Raw genomic sequence first — 13,526 nt, 5'->3', positions numbered from 1 at the left:
CCGAAGGCATATTGATCTTATGATATTCCGAGAGATCTTATTGACTTACTTCCTTATGCATTGCATTCATTTATACATGTACATTAACCCATGACAAGATGGCGTTATATACGCGTATATTATATGTATATGGAGTATGGGAAAAGGTTACGACATACGCACCACCACCTGATCAGTTGGTATACATTGATGATTTCGCCCATAGAGGCCGAGATGATATGATGGGATGCCCTTAGAGGCTTGATGATGTTATGTATGCATATGCCTATGCATGATATGACATTTATATGCATATGCATGCCATTATAAATATTTCATGATTCACAAAGCTATTCAAACTTACATGTTGAGTCCTTTACTCCATGTTTCTTTTATGTATTTTTATATACTACTTTTCATGCCTTACATACTCGGTACTTTAATCGTATTGACGTCCCTTTTGCCTGGGGACGCTGCGTTTTATGCCTGTAGGTTCTGATAGATAGGTTGACAGTCCTCCTAGTAGGCTATCAGCTCAGCGGAAGGTGTTGGTGCACTCCACTTGCTCCGACGTTGCCTATTTGGTCAGTATGCTTTGGACATGTATTGATTGGTATCTCGGGGCCCTGTCCCTGCCTTATGACGTTTATGTACTCTTAAAGACTTGTAGACGGATGTCATGTATATGAATACTTGTATGACCTTGTCGGCCTATGCTATGAGTGTGAAATGATCATGTCGTCCGTATAGACCCGTATATCCACTACTAGAAAATGGGCCTATGACAATAATTTTTTAGCAACGGTTCAGAAAACGTTGCCATAGAGTAGATATAGTATCGGTTACAACCGTTACAATAGCATTTGGGTGATATCAACACACTTTTACTATCCAACCTTTCCAATTGTAGTGGAACCATTGCCATAGAATATTTTTCCGCCACGGTCTGTACACCGTTCCAATAGACCGATTTATGGGAACGATTCTGGAAATTTTTATTTTTATGGAAACGGTTTTCATTCCCTCTTCATTCCCCCCCCCCCCCCCTCAAAATTTGGTAAACCCGCCGAATGAACCCCATTTGTTTTTTATATTTTTGATTAATTTTAATAATATAAAGTTAAAATAATCTTTTCCCTTTTCCCAGCAAACTCACCCACCGGTTTTCATTAGAACGACCCATCTCCTCCTTTTTTCCTCTCAAAATTCATTCCTCAAAATCCTCTCTTTAACTCCTAAAATCCAAATCCAGAAATAGATTCATCTCAAAATCCTCTCTTTCCCTATAGATTCATCTCCTTATAGATTTATCTCAAGGATAGTTGCTAACCTTCCCTAAATCCCCAAATTCCAAAATCAATTTTATGGTCGAATCAGAGAAGTAGTCCAAACGAATATGTAAGATCTTCAGATAAACCACACTCCAAACCAAACTCAACAAACAGAGCAATTTGATAAACCAGAGATCAAGAAGAAGAAAATACAAAGATAACAGAGAAGAACAAAGCTAGGTTTTCGTGAAACAAGCGCGATTCTTGATTGTAGAGCTTCTTTAAAAAGGGCGATTGTTGTTGCATGTCTTCTGATTAATCTGAGAGGTATGTTAATCTCATTCCTTTTATTCACTTAGGTGTTGTTGGAATTACGCTTTCAATATTGGTTTATTTCTTGTGCTTTTTGATTTCAATATTGTTTCTTAATATTTGATTAGTTTGGTTAGATGGAATTTTATTTCTTGCTCCTTTTCTCTGTTACATTGGTCTTCTTTTCTATATGTATATGTAATTGGAGCCGAAAGTAGCTTTTATTTAGTACCAGGTAATGTTATTGGAAATGGGAGAATGTAGAAACTGAAACTGGATAATTTAATCATTCATTCTGTGAATTTCGTAAAGGATAATGGACATTATTGACAGTACGTTATAAACCTTGAATATAAAAGGTTGTCTTGCTATTCCACTTTTGAATGAACGTTGTTACGCTTCTTCAATGTAGTCACAACCTTTCATATCCGTTCTTATTTAAAACTAATAGCTTCTGGGTATTAAGAGGAAGTTAGGTCTCTCTTCTGTTTGTTGAAATGTGCAATAAGTGAAATCATGTGGTTCATTATTTCCTGATTTTGGTTTTCACCCTTAATGTTTAAGGGTATAGTAGTTTTTTTTTAACATACTACAACCATCTAAATATCCTCACTATACAAGTTTGTCTAATACATTTCAAAATTCTTGCTGGTGTAGCATCTTGATGTGGACTTTGTTAGTCGAAGTAAATTACTGCTGTATGTATTTTTCATGTCTCCATTATGGTGGTAAACTTTCGTGTTTTGTGTTCAACGTCCTGTGGTTTGAATATATTTGGACCTTTATCTTGTGCTTGCACATATTAACACCACATATTAGCCTATACAACCAGGGAATAAATCCAAATGAAATAATTTACTATACACAAAATATTTTCAGTAATTGTCCATTTGGATGGAATACTCCACTGTACTCAAATGAAATAAGGTAGCAGTGAGTTCTAGTAGTTCAGCTAATTCCTATAAGCATGAAAGGAAAATATTTGGACCACAAAATTTCCAATATTTGAAAAAGATCAATAAAATCATGAAATCAGAATATGCTAAATATTATTGAACTCTCACTGGACTGAAGGATTTTAGTACTAATAGAGCAACATAAGAACATAGAAACAGAAAACATTTGAAACAGAGCAAAAGACTAATCTATCTGCTATCTCTGGGTTCAAAGACGAAATCCTTCGCATTCACATCAATATTAAAACTCTCACATGATACACCTGCACCATCTTAATAAGCTTGAGCTTGCATAGAAGATGCTTAGTACAAGCTGCTTCATTTTTATCTTCTTTACACTGGTATGTTGCTTCTATTGTCTTTAAGAGCTTAGAATTTTAGCAACTCAACATAGTAAGTAAAGAGAAAAATCAGTGAAGATGCAACCATCACGAGTAATTATGTATGACTCACGGTGAGAAAAATTCTGTTTCTCGAATGTGATGATTTCTCCACAGATTCATTTTCAATGCCCAAGGTGAACAAGTATCGTAAGATAATAAAGGTTTTTGGTTATACATATTACATCAAACCAAATTACTGAAACTCAGAGAAGAGAATCTACATGATACTTCAAACATAAAAAAAGAATCTAATTATCTAACTAACAGTCTTAACTTGTTCCCTCAATCTGCCTCAGATTGAGACTTAAGATTAGTACAATATTTAAGGTACTATTAGATTACAAATCTCGTCTCTAATGATTTTATAGTTCTTTCTCAATGCAAAAACTGCTTTACTATTTGTAACTCTGAGACTTCATCCCCTTTAAGTTTTGGTCAATGTCAAATTAGTATGTACCTTGGTTTATTGAGTTAATTTTGTTGATTACTTTTGTCGTATAGGATTTTCATGGATAATGTAGATAAAAGTTGGATGCATCTCCTAAGATGGGCGGATGAGTATATACATGGAGTGAATGATTTCCTTGATAAGGCATTTGAATGAGCTTCCCAAGGAAATGAAATATTATGCCCTTGCCAAAAGTGCATTAATCGCTATTGGCATTATAAAAATGTGGTGGAGGATCACTTGGTCGTTAATGGCTTTGTTGATGGTTACACCGAATGGGTTTTCCATGGTGAAGGATTTTCCTCTAGAATTAAACCTCATCAAAGCAATAATGATGAAGGTTCTAACATGCGTGATGATATTGATGGATTACTTCATGATACATTGCAGAAGTATTCCTGAGTTAGCAAAGCTTAAAATTATAAAACAAGATAGGAAGGTGGGGGAAGCACATGCACAGAGCCTGTCAAAGATACTTCAAAGACAGTGATTCATACAGAAATAAAGGTTGTCTGAATTTATCATGAGATAACACCTTAGAAGATCACAAGGAAATAACTTCAAAATTAAGTTTGGAAGTAGCTCTTTTTTCCCTACCCCCACCCCCACCCTCTTTGTGTGGGGGGGCCGAGGTGGCGGTAAATCAAGTTTAACAGAATCCAAAAGCTAGAACATGATCCTATCAAATCAGTATCCGTTATATCTCCCATGTGCACTGTATAAGCAAAATACTACACAAGCTTTTGTAATGTTTGGTGCATAAGCACAGTAGAATTTAACAGTATAGAAATGTTTGCTAATGTCATTGAGTTGGGTATTCGAACACATGAGGAATTGAACTGAAGTAAACTCAAAATTCTAGCTTTGCTAATGTTCATTAATCTTCTCAAGTTTGTATAATCCTGAGCCATAAAGATTTGTGTTTTGTTGATTATTGGAGAGATATAAGCTATTTTTCAAGCCCATTGTCACGTCCCAAACCGATGAGCTGTGACGGGCACCCGGTACCTTACTCAATCGAGTACCAACATAACGTATCTTTTCGTATCATACTATCATAGATAACTGAGCCGGAGAGGCTGCCATGAGATAGGTAGAATACAACATGTAATACCAACTTATACATAAGACATATAGGCCTCTAAGACCAAAATAACCACTCGTACACTGAACATAGGCTGACAAGGCCATACAATCTTTTACGTATATGACATCTGTCTACAAGCCTCTAAGAATACATAATTGTCATAAAGGTAGGGACAGAGCCCCGCCATACCAAACAATACACATCTAAATCATACTGACCAAACAAGTACCTCCGGAGCAAATGGAGTACACCAATATCTTTCGCTGAGTTGATCGCCTACTTGGAGGATTCTCGACCTGTCTATCGAGACTTGCGGGCGTGAAACGCAGCGTCCCCAGGCAAAAGGGACGTCAGTACAAATAATGTACCGAGTATGTAAGGAATGAAAATCAGTAAATAATAGACATGAGAGAAACATGGAGTAAAAGACTCGACATGTACGTCTGCATAGCTCTGTGAATCATTTCATTTTTTTCACGTCATGCATATGCGTATAAATGTCATATCATGCATAGGTATATGTGTTCATAACATCATCAAGCCTCTGAGGGCATCCCATCATATCATTTCGGCCATTGTGGACAAATCATCAACGTATACCAGCTGATCAGGTGGTGGTGCGTATATAACGTCGTAATCTTTTCCCATATCCCATATACATATAATATACGTGTATATAACGCCATATGGTCATGAGTCAATATATATGAATAAATGCATGAAATGCATAAGAAATACGTAAATAAGATTTCTCGGAATGTCATAAAAATAATATGCCTGTCGGACAAACTTTATCAAATACGTATTTTTCTGAGATCCATGAACAACAGATATAATAATAATTCACATGGGGAATCAAGAATATAGACACCCCTAGTATTTCTATGAATAGAGTCATTTATGGAAGTTGTGTATTATTCTCGTTTCATTTGTATCATTTGGACCATGCCAAAAGAAAGAAGGGATAGCCTTAACATACCTGAACCGATTCTCTTGACAATCCCTTTAACACTGTTGATTGCGACAACGCGTAACGGCGGATCGAAGTAGGGAAATATCCGTATGATATTCTTGAGAAAGATTGCACTGTACTTCCTTATAATTGCAAAATATAACGTTTTGAACTGTTGAAGATGCTATGAAATCAGATGCTATGAAATATCACGTTGAATTCTTGAAGATGCATATTTTGGCATTTGATATATGCTTAAAGTAGAGATGCCTTTTTGTTGATGCTTCATCCGTATGTTTGTTGAAATTTGATCATAATCTTCTGTGACTTTTGATGAATTGGAGAAGTCTTGTATGGCTTTTGCTAAAGCACTCACGTTCCATTCCATATATTTGTGATTTGAGAGCCTTTTATGGCTTATAACCAAGAGTCCATTTCAAGATGCCACCTAGCTCATAACATCCTTAGTCACTTTAAGCTTGATGAAAGCTTTACACATGCTGCCACGTTTTGGGGATTAAGTCCTCCAAAATCTTTAATTATCTAAAGATTTTTTTTAATTAATTTCCCACTAAAAATTATTAATTATCCAATTATTCACATAATTTCCTAATTAATTAGGTAATATCTCATTACCCAATAACTAAGAATTATCTCATATTGCTTAAAATACTACTCACTTTTAACATATCTTATACACTTCACTAACATGGTCAGGTGGTACCTTGTATGGCACTAGTCCATAAATACCGGGTATTTTAGCTCGGGCTATATTTTATCTCAACATGTTAAACTTTGACGAAAATTCATTTTCTTTGATTCGCTTACCCTCTCACCTTCACGAATTTACTGATCACTTGTTTGAAATAGCATAATGCTTATAATCTCAAAATAATCTCATTCTCGAACTTACGTCGACTAGCTTACGACAAAATTTTAACATACGAAAATGCAGGATGTACCATCTCATTTCCGAGCTTCTATCAATTTACTTATGGCGTACTTTCACGTACGAAAACATGGGGTATAACATCATTCCCCCCTTTGGAACATTCGTCCTCGAATGTTGACTGATGCACTTATCATTTTCATAACTTATGTCTTCCGAATACTTTAATATTCTCCTTGCCATTTAGGCAACTGTTCTTTGAATAAATCCAAAGGCCAGGGCATTCCCTCTTTTAGGCTTCTTTCTCACACCACGGTCTGTGGTCAGAATTCTTCCAATCTCGTAACTCTTGCTACCTTCTGCCGTGCAGCCTGTAGGACTCTTTCCTTGCATGTGCTCCTATGCGACTCTTCCCTTCATCTTTTAGCCAATCTTTAGGCCTCACTTTGGGAACATATACAGAACTTGATAAGATGTCCCCCTGGGCATTTATAGGTGTATTGAAGTTCTTCGGTCGGTACTTTGTCGAACTTATGAATATTTTCATATATTATTTCATAGGCCCGGTTATCTATCCGCATGACTTTACTGCATCTAAGTAGGTCATAATATACCATAACTCTTACCTCGATTTGTCGTTACTGAAGTCTGCTACCAAACTCCACGTTACGTTCGTTGCTTATCCCAAGATGACTCACCTTACATAGGTATTTTAATCCTGTATAATACATGAAATCCTCTTTAAGTCATTACTCAATCGAAGGCCCAACATCATCCTTTATCTATCACAATTACACCCTCATTCTACGACCAGGGTAACATTCCATCTTTTCTAAATGCTCTTAGTCTCAGACTCCTTTGAATTCATTTAGACTATACTGAGCTCTCTATAACTTAGAGGAACCATTAGCTCTCTTGTTTTCATGGGCTTAATCCCGATGACTTATCCATTCTCGTCACATTCTCACTCACCTTTTCTCATCCTTACTCATGTCTTCCAAAAATCTTGTCGCTTTACCATACTTTAGCTTGCGACCTACACATATCCATTTATACTACTCGCGCCCTTTCTTCAACTTGCTTGCACCATAGATTTTCTTATGTCATTCTGGGACATCAAGCGAGACATCATATCGTCTCCAACTCTTCTTTGCTCTCTTGACTAGATCTCTCAGTACCTAGAAATTATAGGTTTGGAAGATATGCCACTGACGACGCCGCTATCATTCCTGGATACTGAATCCCCGCGCTTCTAGCCTTTTATCCGAAGTATGAATTGTTCACAACCTTCTGCATTTGAGTATCTCGTACGTTGTTCACCTTTATCTTACTTACCTTAAAATCCCGCATCACATCTTCTATCTCCTTTATGATCTTCCTTCCACATAGGTATAATTCACATCCACAACTTGAAGCTCTATTATAATACTTGCAACTCTGGTGCATACACGATCCAGTGGAAGCTTCATACTGACTTCTTTTAAGGCTGGTACTCTTCTAACTGGCTTTTTCGTAGGGCCGTTATAGAGAATGGTTGTTGTACTATCTCTCGTGTACCTCTGATATTAAGAGTGATTCTACATTGTTCTCAATCATGATGTCTATAATTTTCTGGGTCCAATAATCAGACTCCTAATTTATTTCGTTGATATAACTCTTTAGTTTCCTCTTTCTTCTGATCAGCCTTTATGTAGGCTTAAGCTATCTTCCGATCTGCGGCTCATGATATTAGTTATTACTTTAGCCTTTCATGGGCGCTATGGAATATCCATGATACAATCTTCTGATAATTCAATTCTTTGTCTATGCCCTGGGCTCAATTCCTTCTTTTAAGTTATACTAGAGTCTTCTACGGCTGTATGAATGTCAATATATATGATGCATGGATAATACTCCAAAATTTTAAGTGCGTTCATAACGTAACTAACTCTGGATCATTGATCGAATAATTCCTTTCGTTCCACCTCTGCTTTCTTTAAACGTAAGCAATTACTTTTCCTGGTTTTTCTGCCCCTTGTTGCGTGCATACTTAGCTTATCACATCGTATACTTGACGGAATTTTTGATGTTCTTCCCCGCCTATAATTATCCGTAGTTACTTATTTCCACGCCCTTGTGCTTGTAGGGTTGCTTCTGAACTAATATTTTGACCGTCTTCCAGTGACATTCTCTTTTATTTACCTTTAACTACCCCAACTCCTATATGAATATATCTCAAGGATCACGATGTCATATCTGCGAGACTGAATTCCCCATGTTGGGGTTCACTATGTTCATCTTGCACAATCTGTTGATTTGTCTGTGTCCCCTTGTTTAACCATAACTAGGCTCTTCCTGGATCAACTATTAACTACTCATTGGCCCATTCTCATATCAATATTCCGTGTAATCTTCTTGGGTTATCTCCTTTATCTTAACTTACATCTCGCACATGCTCCTTATCTATCAATAACATCTCGGACAGGAACCCTTATTTCCTCTCCTTGACGTCTTGCTTGCATAATCTTCAGGAATCATAGCATATCTGTAGGATTTGAATGAGTGCGATCTCATCCCTTTCTCATTTTTTTTTTCGCATTCTTCTTTACCATTCCATAGTTACTAGAATAATTTAATTCTGACTTAATGCCGCATCACTCCATATTCCCCCCTTTAGGGGAGTACTAAGATTTAGTGTTTCGACGAGCTACCTATAAATGTTTTATCTCATCATCTTTGGCGTCTTTTCACATCATCGATGACCGTTAATCGCCTTGCGGTAATCCTTCTGTACAAGGATAGCAAAATTCCTTACTCACGAGGGAGACACATAGTGTAACTGGCACACACAATCCCTTAAGCTTGACTTTGCTCACATTGCTTGCGTTAGGGAAGCGTCTTCCTGAATAACCTTTAAAGATTATTCTTCTGTCGTCCATTCTATTATCGCCGGAACGCAATCTCTGAAATTCTCATGATGCAGACTATTATCAAATCACTCAGTTCCTAATTCATGTTTAGTTTATCTTGTTCACCAGCCCATACTGATTTCTATTATTATGGGGTCTAACTTTTCCTTTTGGTAATCGCGTTAGAGTTGCAAACTTATTTCTTGAAATGAGGATATAACTGTATGGCCTATACTCTTTTGTTATCTTAAGGCCTGTCACCTCCCGTCTATTCCCTCACTTGACTATAGACTCTGTAATATTGTCATCTTTTTGATCTACCGTTGTCATCCATGTATCACATCTTACTCATAATACTTCATTAACTCTCTTCTTATTTCCCGCTAACATTTCTGTCTATCATTTTATTCTGAAAACTTCAACAAGATATTCTTTTACTCTTAGCTCCCCTTGCTCCATCCACTGGCTCTTAAGGTTGCGCAACATTATCTCTCTACTAGGGACGGGAGTCACACTAAGGTAATATTTATCCCTTCCAAGATTCCAGTGCCTATCTTTATAGTACTCATATCTAGCTGTACTATTTTAGAGTACACCATCTGGGTGTCTCACAAGGATATCTATTAGCACATTTGAAATATCCTTCGGAAATGTCAACTAACGCAAACAATCCATCCATCATTTTGGGTTACTCTAACCCCAGCTAGATCCTGATATCCTGCCTTCTCTTATACTACATATGTCAGCCCCCATAGGGCATAACTGGAATGGGTGTGATCTATATATCTCCGTATGTTGAAAGTAACTCAGAATGCTTATATTTCTCTGCTTGAATTGTAAATACTGTTAACCTTCATTAACTGGGTACCTCGTACCCTTCTTCACCTTGCTTTTTTTTGCATGCTGAAACTTGTATTTATCTTCTGAATCTCTCATTGCCTTTTATCATAGGGATGTATAGATATTCTTGCCTTAAGGCTCCTTATCAAAAGGCTAACATGTCTTAGTATACACATGATCTACTAAAGACCTTACATTTACTCATCATAAGCATGATGCAAAATCGAGTTCCTCTGACTCAACTCTTCCATAGCTATATCTCTTATCAACCGTCTTTTTGGATGTAGGTATAGTTGTATTACGAATAAGAAAGAATTTAGGAAATTGAGTTCTTATAACTGAGCTCTACCACACGATCTAGAGTAAGAAGAAAGAGTGACAATCCTAAATACCCTGTAGCCTCCTGCTTATAAGTGTGGTGCACAACACACTCATAAACAAGACTTTACTAGACACGACTTGTAGACTCCTTAGGACAGAACTGCTCTGATACCACTTTTGTCACGACCCAAACCGATGGGCCGCGACGGGCACCCGGTGCCTTACTCAACCGAGTACCAACATAACTGGGCTGCGACGGGCACCCAGTACCTTACTCAACCGAGTACCAACATAACGTATCTTGTCGTATCATACTATCATAGATAACTGAGCCGGAGATGCTGCCGTGAGATAGGTAGACTACAACATGTAATACCAACTTATATATAAGACATATAGGCCTCTAAGACCAAAATAACCACTCGTACACTGAACATAGGCCGACAAGGCCATACAATCTTTTACGTACATGACATCTGTCTACAAGCCTCTAAGAATACGTAATTGTCATAAAGGTCGGGACAGAGCCCAGCCATACCAAACAATACACATCTAAATTATACTGACCAAAAAAGCAACTCCGGAGCAAATGGAGTGCACCAATATCTTCCGCTGAGTTGATCGCCTACTTGGAGGACTTTCGACCAGTCTATCGAGACCTGCGGGCATGAAACGCAGCGTCCCCAGGCAAAAGGGACGTCAGTACAAATAATGTACAGAGTATGTAAGGAATGAAAATCAGTAAATAATAGACACGAGAGAAACATGGAGTGAAAGACTCGACATGTACGTCTGCATAGCTCTGTGAATTATTTCATTTTTTTAACGTCATGAATATGCGTATAAATGTCATACCATGCATAGGTATATGTGTTCATAACATCATCAAGCCTCTGAGGGCATCCCATCATATCATTTCAGCCACTGTGGGCAAATCAACGTATACCAGCTGATCAGGTGGTGGTGCGTATATAACGCCGTAACCTTTTCTCATATCCCATATACATATAATATAAGCGTATATAGCGCCATCTGGTCATGTGTCAATATATATGTATAAATGCATGAAATGCATAAGAAATACGTTAATAAGATTTCTCGGAATGTCATAAAAATAATGTCTGTCGGATAAACTTTATCAAATACGTATTTTTCTGAGACCCATGAACATAAGATATAATAATAATTCACATGGGGAATCAAGAAAATACACTCCTAGTATTTTTATGAATAAAGTCATTTATGGAAGTTGTGTATTTTGCTCGTTTCATTTGTATCATTTGGACCATGCCAAAAGAAAGAAGGGATAGCCTTAACATACCTGAACTGATTCTCTTGAATGTCCCTTTAACACCGTTGATTGCGACAACGCTTAACGGTAGATCGAAGTAGGGAAATATTCGTATGATATTCTTGTGAAAGATTGCACTGTACTCCCTTATAATTGCAAAATATAACGTTTTGAACTATTGAAGATGCTATGAAATCTCACGTTGAATTCTTGAAGATGCATATTTTGGCATTTGATATATGCTTAAAGTAGAGATGCCTTTTGTTGATGCTTCATCCGTATGTTTGTTGAAATTTGATCATAATCTTGGGTGACTTTTGATGAATTGGAGAAGTCTTGTATGGCTTTTGCTAAAGCACTCACGTTCCATTCCATATATTTGTGATTTGAGAGCCTTTTATGGCTTATAACCAAGAGTCCATTTCAAGATGCCACCTAGCTCATAACATCCTTAGTCACTTTAAGCTTGATGAAAGCTTTACACATGTTGCCACGTTTTTGGGGGTTAAGTCCTCCAAAATCTTTGATTATCCAAAAATTTTAATTAATCTCCCACTAAAAATTATTAATACTCAATTATCCACATAATTCCCTAATTAATTAGGTAATATCCAATTATTCAATAATTAAGAATTATCTCAAATTACTTAAAATACTACTCACTTTTAACATACCTTATGCACCTCACTAACATGGTCAGGTGGTACTTTGTATGGCACTAGTCCATAAATATCGGGTATTTTAGCTCAGGCCTTATTTTATCCCAACATGTTAAACTTTGACGAAAATTTATTTTCTTTGATTTTCTTACCCTCTTACCTTCACAAATTTACTCATCACTTGTTTGAAATAGCATAATGCTTATAATCTCAAAATAATCTCATTCTCGAACTTACGTGGATTAGCTTACAACGAAATTTTAACATACGAAAATATGGGATGTACCATCTCATTTTCGAGCTTCTATCTATTTACTTATGACATACTTTTACGTACAAAAACATGGGGTGTAACAAAGCGATTTTTCAATTCGAAAGAGAAAAATGAATATTACAGAACAGAACCGAACATAACTGATGGACTAATTATCATGCTCTCAAATGTCATATTCAAGACTTTGCCATCTGGCAAAGCTAAAATTTTGAGTTGGTATTTAACTTGTTTCTTTCTCTCTGTTGGATTTATTACATGCAACTGACTATAATACATTTGAAAACTTTGTGCTTTATGCATTGTTTATGGACCATATCCATTCTTATAATGATACACCAACCCTTGAATGATAATGACTTTATTTATCCTCTTTTGTAGGTGGAGCAATTGAAGAAGGGGAAGATGGAGATTGTGAAGATCTAGACCTTATTTAAGAACTTTGAATTGTTGTCCATGTTCTAGGAATCTTTTGTTATCAACATTTGAAACTTACTCTAACTCTTGAAGTGTTGAAATGTAAAACTTATGTGATTGGGTTAAAACATTTTGGTTTTATGGATATATTAGCTTATTGGACAATATAGATTATGAAGTATTTTATCCTTTTATTTATATAAATTTTAGGTTATTACAAATTATTATATATGTAAATATTCATTTACAACCGGGGCATAATAGTCTAATAGAACTGTTACAATAATCTTGCAAACCGTTCCATTAGGTCTTGCAAATCGTTCCAAAACGTGCGACAAACTGATGCAATAGGTATTTAAAACCGTTGCAAATGAAATAAAACCGCTACAGTAGCGTAATGAAACCGTTAGAATAGCTGTAAATAAACGTTGCAATAACTTACATAACCGTTGCAATAAATCATATGGTAATAATTTCCAACCGTTGCAGTAAATAATATGGTAACAATTTTCAGGCATTGTAAACTCTATGGTAATGGTTTTTAACCGTTGCGACTGGAAAG

At 36.4% G+C, this 13,526-nt stretch overlaps 2 long non-coding RNA genes across 3 annotated transcripts; one reads left to right on the top strand and one right to left on the bottom strand.

Annotated features, from left to right (window-relative positions):
• The first annotated feature begins 901 nt into the window (after positions 1-901).
• On the top strand, positions 902-13,129 carry LOC104093062 (uncharacterized). 2 transcript variants are annotated; one of them, XR_011414345.1, is made up of 2 exons: positions 902-1,577; positions 12,929-13,129. It is a non-coding gene; the product is annotated as an uncharacterized lncRNA (long non-coding RNA). The 2 variants fall into 2 exon arrangements; XR_685558.4 differs by lacking the exon at positions 12,929-13,129 and adding an exon at positions 3,403-4,249.
• Positions 4,494-5,798, bottom strand: LOC138906737 (uncharacterized). The gene is made up of 2 exons (XR_011414346.1): positions 5,416-5,798; positions 4,494-4,745 (listed from the first exon to the last, which is right to left on the bottom strand). It is a non-coding gene; the product is annotated as an uncharacterized lncRNA (long non-coding RNA).
• Positions 13,130-13,526: the final 397 nt, after the last annotated feature.

This window comes from Nicotiana tomentosiformis, chromosome 2 (genome assembly GCF_000390325.3).
Source record: "Nicotiana tomentosiformis chromosome 2, ASM39032v3, whole genome shotgun sequence".
In the NCBI taxonomy this organism is placed as follows: domain Eukaryota; kingdom Viridiplantae; phylum Streptophyta; class Magnoliopsida; order Solanales; family Solanaceae; genus Nicotiana; species Nicotiana tomentosiformis.
The sequence above is the reverse complement of the archived record's forward strand: the minus strand, read 5'-3'. Positions and strand labels throughout refer to the sequence as shown.